The sequence below is a fragment of the Lycorma delicatula genome, chromosome 10, assembly GCF_047948215.1.
Source record: "Lycorma delicatula isolate Av1 chromosome 10, ASM4794821v1, whole genome shotgun sequence".
NCBI lineage: Eukaryota > Metazoa > Arthropoda > Insecta > Hemiptera > Fulgoridae > Lycorma > Lycorma delicatula.
This window is the reverse complement of record NC_134464.1, coordinates 97,639,107-97,648,450: the sequence shown is the minus strand read 5'-3', so window position 1 is coordinate 97,648,450 and position 9,344 is coordinate 97,639,107.

Here is a 9,344-nt window from a genome sequence, read left to right as displayed (position 1 = left end):
TATGTATAAGCGTAAATGAAGTTGTAGTCTTGTACAGTAGCAGATTGACCATCCCTGACATGTATGGTTAGTTGAAACCCAACCACCAAAGAACATCACAATCCACAATCTAGTGTTCAAATCCGTAAAAAAGTAACTGCCTTTACTAGGATTTGAACCTTACAACTCTTGACTTCGAATCAGCTGATTTGAAATGACGAGTTCACCACTTGGCCAGTCCAGTGGGCTAGGATACAGGGACCAGCCCAACCCCCATAGAGGAAGACACCCCCCTTGTGACGATTCCGGTCGCCACACCAACCCCTCCTTGTGATGCTAAAATGGACTGTAACAGAGGTCGTCTTTTGACCCTTTAACTGATTATATCTTCTGCGTATAAACTTACATTTGTAGTATAAATATGTGTTAATAAGTATTAACATATGTTAATATTTATAGTGTGAGATATAAACAATTACAAAACAATACATTGAAATACATAGCAAGTATTTAGATTTTCACACATATTATAAAGTAAAATATAGCAAGAGATGTTTTAAATCTTTAAGGACAAAGAGCAGTGATATTTTGTATAACTTCCTCATTAGTATTAACAGCATTAAACTGAACAAGAACGATTTCATAAGTAACAATTGTTCCAGCAACCTGAAATGAATAAAATTGTATTACTGAATCAGCCTAACTGGCTTGTAATAATTAAAATTATAAACTAAATTCTAAAATTATAATTAAAATTAAAAATGTTCAGGTACTATATGACATTTATTTTACTTTGGCAAGTACAACTTGTCTCTCTAGCTTCTTGACACATTAAAAAATAATATTAATTAAATGTTGTTTAAATTTTGTTTAAAATTAAGTAATTATTACTTAATAAAACTTAATAATATTATTTAATAATAAGTAATATTAGACTTAATAAAACATTATATATTATTTTTTAATAAAGAACATTTCTTCTTTGATATTTTTGCTTTATTAGAAATGACATAGAGGTTATGTATGTATGTATGTGTAATACAAAACATCTGATAATTGAACACCTGGCCTTGACTGCACATATTCTCTTTTTGGGGTACATAATTTTTCTTCTTTGGAGTCCTCAGTTGCTTGTTGTTCATTGATGTACTCTTTCAAAGGGTAATTGTAACCACCTATCCTTTGATATGTTAATTTTAGCTATAATGAAGACCCGTTATCTCAGATTGTAAATTGCAGATGAAGTAATGTTACAGGTTTAAAATTTTTTTTAGATACTAAGTAGATTAGCTGCATCTAGAATTATAAACCACTAAACTAATGTAATAATAAACTTTTTCTATTTTTCAGGAATTATTTTTTTCTTAATGGATATTTGTTCATGTATTTTCATAATTCTAGGTGTATTGAAAGATGAACAGAGAATGACAAAAAAAGTTATCTTCAGTAGTTAAAAATATAGAATTAGAAAACTGGATTTAAAAATTAAACAGGTTAAGCTTTGATCTTCTAGCTTTAGCTTTTTATTTCTGTCTTTTCGACTTTTTTTACACAACTTTTTCCACCTTGGTTAACTTGTTTACTTGTCAATCGTCAGTCTTTGTTAAATTTTTGTGATATTAAGAACCAGATTGATAACTAGAAGCTGCAGAACTTCACAATAGCTAATGTATCCATTTTTATATCATTGAATCATGCAGTCAGAAGTAAATGTAGTCAGATGACTCAGAAAATATTGAAAAATAAACACTAGAAATTGCAAAAAATGATTTAACTTATAATTAATTTTAGGCCATAAAAAGTTTGGAATCATCTCACCAACTCCATTGGTGGAGTTTTGTTTATTGGAATTTCGTTTTATTTTGGAATTTTGTTTATTGTGAATTCTGGTAAGAACAAAATACCGTATTGTTATTTTTTTTTGAAAACTCATACTGTTAAGATTCTATGCGTGTTCAAGCGTGTCCATTTCCATAATTCAATGTGCTATAATATAATATTTTTACAATAAACTAAGAAAGGGATTCACAGTGAAGAAATACATAGTGTACGTGGAAGAAATAAAAAAAAATACCTCAGACAGCACATGAACAAAAAATTAAAATTGAAAAAAATCATTGTTGACATTATTTTTCCTGAAGTTAGTGATGAATAGAAGTAATTAAATTGATTTGCATTTATTATATTGTAAGTAATACAACTGATGGATAATCCTTGTTTATATTTATAAATGTTCAATCATTGCTAAAAATTATGGTGATTGATTCTTTAAAATTAATAAAATTAATATTCACCTTTAAAAACCAGACAACTGAACTATTTCAATATCTCACAACTCAATACAATTCTTTGGCTTATGAAAAAAAAACCTTATTATTCTTAACAATACCAAAAAAATAGTGTCAAAAATAGGAGAATGTCAATCTTGAGGATTGTAAAGTGTTACATTGAAAAGTATCTGAATTAGAAATAATGAATTAAAAATAAATTAATTTGATTTGAGGCATTCAGGATTACTGTATCAGAGGACCACAAATTCAAACATGTAATAGAGGATACAGAGTGGAATGAGGTTATACGACAAAATATACAGTAATGAAGTGCTTCAAATCAAAGAACAATCAAATTTCTTATCAAAACAAACAAATATGTTTGTATCTTTATTGCTATGCATATGTGTTGTATTTTTAAAACATTAATGTAACATTCACTGCATACGTGAATGTTTGTTGATAAAATTGTTTGTGTTTGTTTTTAATTACATTTTGTTATACATTTTTATGAAAATTTGTATAATACTCGCTCCTACACCTAATAAAAAACTTATAAAATGTTTTATATTAGTTAACTTATATTAAGTTATGATAAATGTGTATTTATAAATTTTGAGAACTTTTTAAAGATAAAAAGATAAGAGGCTCCCATTGTTTATTTGTTTCAGTTTATTAACTAGTGTTTTTTTCCTGTTTTTGATTAAAGGACATTAGTGTTTAATGTCATTTGTCATTGTCATTAAGTAGTTGGAAAATACTGCCTCTTAATTTTATTTTGTTTTCATGTTTGATTTTTGAAAGCAATTTTGAATTGCTGACTACAGAAAAAGTTGAAATCCAAAGAAATGAAACATTTTTATTTATAACCCAATGAGAGTCTGTAAAGTCTTGTACAGATTCAGGTCGACCAAATCTCAGAACCTTAGACTTAGAGTTAATAATAGACAACCCACTGAGCTTGAAATATAATTTATCAAAAGTTTTTTTATGCTATATTTAGTTTTTGTCAGTAGTGACCAGATTAAGCCATCAGTTAAGATATATATCTGCAAAGTACTTTTGAATCTGTATATGGCTGCAATAATATAAATTTTTAGCTCTAAACCAGTTGTTTAGATTTTTGCTTTTAATAAGTGTAATGAGCTTGATGAGCTTATACCAAGGTTTAAATCATACTAAGGTACATTTTGATGTACATTAAATTTTCATTGAATGATAAACTATTTCAGCTGGACCAGCACTTCAGTAGAGATAGAATCCAGCTCATCAGCTGCGGAAAGTGCATTGCTTGCTAGTTTAGATTCCATAGCAACGATGCTAACAGCACCATTGCTGTTTTCATCACCTGATGTAAGCTTTCATCACCTGATGTAAGCCGGCGAATGTCATTGGCATCAGAAAGAGAAGAAGATGCCATGTCCGAGGCCTCAGACATGGAAAAGGCCTTCAGACATGTCATCGGAAGTTGAGGCCGTTCGCAGAATGGAAAAACGGTGCATGAAAGGAAAGCCTAGGAAGTAATCTTTTGGATTTGAAGTTATAGAAGAATGTTAAATTTTGAACTTTTTGATTCATGAGAATGTGAATCATTGAACCTTTTTTTTTGTTTTTTTTTTTTTGAAGTGGGGCGGGGCTAATGACCAAACTAGTCGATGCCCCTAAAAACCTCAAAAAAAAAAAAACAAAATTAATGTTATTTATTATTATTATTTATTATTTTATATTGATTGAATCAAAAAATGATATAGGTATTTCTTTTAATTTGTTTTAATCATAATGATTTTTTTAAATAAAAAGACAACACATAAAAAGGTAGCTTTATGTTGTATTATTTTTCATCAGAAATTTTGCTTGTAAAAACATCTTTATATATAAGATATATCAGAATGTATTTCATGGTAATTTATTATTACTTTATTTACTTACCTTAGAGATATATTTCAGTTATAAATTTAAACAGATAACTTCAATATTGATAGATTATACAAACTGGTGTGTAATATTTATGAAAAAGGAGAAGTTCCGTCAGACTTCAAAAAAAGTGTTATAGTCATGATATCAAAGAAAGCAGGAGCAGATAAATGTGAAGAATACAGAACAATTAGTTTAACTAGTCGTGCTTCAAAAATCTTAACTAGAATTCTATACAGAAGAATTGAGAGTAGAGTGGAAGAAGTGTTAGGAGAAGACCAATTAGGTTTCAGGAAAAGTATAGGGACAAGGGAAGCAATATTAGGCCTCAGATTAATAGTAGAAGGAAGATTAAAGAAAAACAAACCAACATACTTGGCATTTATAGACCTAGAAAAGGCATTCGATAACATAGACTGGAATAAAATGTTCAGTATTTTAAAAAAATTAAGGTTCAAATACAAAGGTAGAAGAACAATTGCTAACATTTACAGGAACCAGACAGCAACAGTAACAATTGAAGAACATAAGAAAGAAGCCGTAATAAGAAAGGGAGTCCAACAAGGATGTTCCCTATCCCCATTACTTTTTAATCTTTACATAGAACTAGCAGTTAATGATGTTAAAGAACAATTTAGATTCAGAGTAACAGAACAAGGTGAAAAGATAAAGATGCTACGATTTCCTGATGATATAGTAATTCTAGCTGAGAGTAAAAGGGATTTAGAAAAAACAATGAGCACACAAGAAAATTAAAATAAACAAGAACAAAACGAAAGTAATGAAATGTAGTAAAAACAACAAAGATGGACCACCAAATGTGAAAATAGTAGAAGAAAAGATTATGGAGGTAGAGGAATTTTGTTATTTGGGAAGTAGAATTACTAAAGATGGACGAAGCAGGAGCGATATAAAATGCCGAATAGCACAGACGAAACAAGCCTTCAGTCAGAAATATAATTTATTTACATCAAAAATTAACTTAAATGTCAGGAAAAGATTGTTGAAAGTATATGTTTGGAGCGTCGCTTTATATGGAAGTGAAACTTGGACGATCGTAGTACCTGAAAAGAAAAGATTAGAAGCTTTTGAAATGCAGTGCTATAGGAGAATGTTAAAAATCAGATGGGTGTATAAAGTGACAAATGAAGAGGTGTTGCTGCAAATAGATGAAGAAATAAGCATTTGGAAAAATATAATTAAAAGAAGAGACAGACTTATAGGCCACATATTAAGGCATCCTGGAATAATCGCTTTAATATTGGAGGGACAGGTAGAAGGGAAAAATTGTGCAGGCAGGCAACATTTGGAATATGTAAAACAAATTGTTAGGGATGTAGGATGTAGGGGGTATACCGAAATGAAATGACTAGCACTAGATAGGGAATCTTGGAGACCTGCATCAAACCAGTCAAATGACTGAAGACAAAAAAACCTCAATATTGGGTGAGTGTGAAGGCTTTAATTGCTGATGTATTTTAATGAATAATATTTTATACAGTGATATTTTGAGTAGGTGATTAAAATGGTCTTTACAAATAGTTGCATGGTTTCTCTAGATGGATTTTGATTTTTAACAGGTTGACCGCCACAACCTAAAGTTATGTTAGTGAAGTTTTTGCATGAGGGGTTATTATCATACCCTTCATGTAAAAGTGCCTCTACTGCTGTAAAGGGTGATACAATCCCTCACATCACCCAATAAGAGAAATGGACTGGGTATGTCCAGTATTCATATTGCACCAGCACATCAAACTGCATAAAAAACTCCAATGAATCTGAAAATGGCCTTACCATTAGAAAAGCAAGATTTTAGTAAATTTTACAACCCACTAAATCAAAGTAATAAAATTTTACTTAATCTCTAGGAATAACTTATTATACACAATAATGTTTTCATAAGTTTTTATCTTGTTGGTTAAGGACAATATAATTTTAATTTATAACATTTGTAACCTGTCAAAATGTATATTTTCTGTTGTGTTTTACGAGTTATTATTTATTTGATGCAGTTACAAAGTAGGGTTATAAACAAACATTTATGGTACTATAAGTTTTAGTAATTTAATTACTAATATGCTTTATCAAAACACATGTTGCAAAAACCTAAATAAATACAAAAATAAAACTAAATGAGTGATGCGCTATACTGTATTTTATATTTAATGTTCTACTGTATTCTTTTAGTGAAATTGTAGACTGGGATATAAGAAAGTATTTTAAATATAGTAAGAGCAGATTCAGTTATATATTGATGAACTGATCAGCAGATGCAAATTTATAATGATAATGCTGCTTACTAATGTAAATACATAATATTACGATGCTTATAGGCTTAAAAAATGGTGTACTGAATTTAATTTCTTATTTTTTAAATATCAAGTGTGCTTTGTCAACTCCGTCACTGTAAGGGATCTGTTAACCCCTCATATATTTTTAGTCATTACTGCTTAGTTATGTAAAATTTTGTATCTCTGGATGCTTTCCCATAAAGTAACATCATAACACATTTAACAACAGCAAAAAGAAAACTGCTAGTAAAATTAGCCTTCCAGATGATATTTCTCTCAGCGGTTTAAGATAATACAGTGGGGGTTGCTTGTCTACCTTTTAATTTATTAAAGCTGATCTATCTTTTTTAAATATATTAGAGATTTAATAAAATATGTTTCTGATTTTTAATCTCTTTTGTGGGCAAGTGTAGCGAGCATTTTCTATAAACTGAATTAAAGGTTTATATTTATGTAGCTAGGATTTTATTTTTTATTTTCATGTTATTTTCTGTATCAGTCATACAAAAATAACTAATCATAAAAATAATTATATATAAAATTAACTAAAAGCCCATTATTTGAATTTATTCCCTTAAAATGTTATTTTCTGTCTTGATTGTGCCTATTTTTGTAATGGATTAGTCATGGATAATGTTTGTCAATTGGTTTTAAACAACAGGAATCTACATGACTGAAATCTTAGCAATGTCTAATATTACTTTGCTTGAAATATTTACCTATGATTAAGTGGCCCCGTTTTGATAAAAATAAAGACTTTTGGCATTTACTTTCTCAGAAATGTGGTTTACAAAAATATACTTTAACAAATAATTTCAACTGATGAAAACAAAATTTCAGATTTCTTTCCTCTGAGTTTGTCTTTCATTCTGAATGGGAAATGGGAGTTCTACTATTTTTTTAGCAAATGTATTTTTTATGATTTACCGTCTGAGAATACATTTTAGTAAAAAATTTTAATTAATGAAATTAATTAAAGCAAACATTTTAATAACCTTCATAAAATATTCTTTTTCAAATTTCAGATAGAAGTTCCTACACTAATATTGCAGAAATATTTTTAAGATACTTACTTGTTGGAGATGTAATTTAGTTAAAAATTTCAGGGGATCAAGAATTAAAGAAACAATTCTTGAGAAAAAACATTAAAGAAACATTCCTTTTGTTGGAATTTTGATTAAAGATACTGTTCTGGTTAATAGAAAACCAATATTTGCTGAGGAACACAGGGTATTTCAACTAATCATTGTGTAATTTTTTTTTTAAATTTCTTCATTAAAAATATTTGACAAAGTGAATGAAAACATCAGAAATTTTTAGATTATTTATAGATTATTTTAGAGTTGGAAGAAAACAATAAATAATTCATTTGAATAAAAATAAATTATATAATCTGATAATCTGAAATATTCATTAGTAATTTAAATTCCATGAATTACTTAGAAAGTTTTAAATATACTTACAGTATTTAAAATATTTTAACAAAAGTAGCATTTCCTAATATTGAATTTAGCATATATAACTTTACATGTAAACAGTAATGTAATCATTTTATGAAGAAAAAATTACTCATTATAAACATTTTACTTAACATTTATAAGTAGAAATACAAAGAAAATAATGAGATGGTTGTGTTTGTTTTTCATTTAAAAGTTTCTCTATACATCGATCTATGTTAGAAATTAAGAAAAGCAAATTGTTTTTCAAGTGATAAAAGACGATTACTATATTTAGTTTTTAGCACAACCTTAGATAAAAACCCCTTTTCATGGAGGTAAGATGTGACAAAAGGGATTGATATTTTCAATGCTTCTGTGACTAAATTTCCATCACTTTGATGAGCAAGCTAAAATGTATCTAAATCTTATTGGCAGACATTTTGATGAGCTGGTCGTGAATATCAACTGGTAATTTAACAGCTGCTACAATATTTTAACTATTTCGATTTAATACTCATCTCTTTGAGAAATCATTAATACTCTGCCAATTGAATTTTTTTATGTTTGAACATGGCACTCTTACAGCAGATATAACGCAAGCAGACCAAATTACAAGGAACACATACACATCAAGTTGGTTAAATTGCTGTTTGGTAAATGTTTGTACACTTCATATATGCATATTCTTACCCATCGCATCAATGTAGCTAAATGGTTTAATTAGGTTTCATTGGATTGGGGTCGTAAAATATTTATTAAATATTTGTTTACTTTTTGGGGGTCGTGGTGCTAAAAATGTTGAGGATCATTTTGTTAAAGTAATGCTTGTAAAAGATCTTTTTGGAACTTATTATGCTGTTAATTATAATTTGTTTTGAAAATGTCATTAAATTTTAAAAAAATATATATTTTAAAAAGAGTAGTCATATTTTATAATGTTTATTAACAAGTAATTAGATTAATCCCATACAGAATACAGATAATATCTTCTATAATACACCACTTTGAGAAAAAAAAATCATATTAAGCTGTGAATTTACACTGTCTGCTACAAGTAATCTCTTAGTGACTATAATGTATGTAAAAGATACCAATGAAATTGCGTTTTCAGAGATTATTAACATTCAATAAAGAGTTACAGTGAACAGAGTAAAGAAGTACTACATTTGTATTAGATTGATATATTGTTATGAACTATCTGATAGACTCAGTGAAGAAGGTAATGAGGGACTGCTTTACTGTCCACTTCACAAAATATATCTAGCATGGATTTGCTCTTGAGCATATTTATAGCTTACGTAAGAATTGCTCCAGCTATAATGATTACAATACTAACAGACTAGTTATAAAGAAATTAGTAGTTATTTACTTTTGTGCGTTGTTATTAAATATATACATTTTTTTTTAGATTATAATGCCTTACAACACTACTGGAAGGAGATATGAAATAA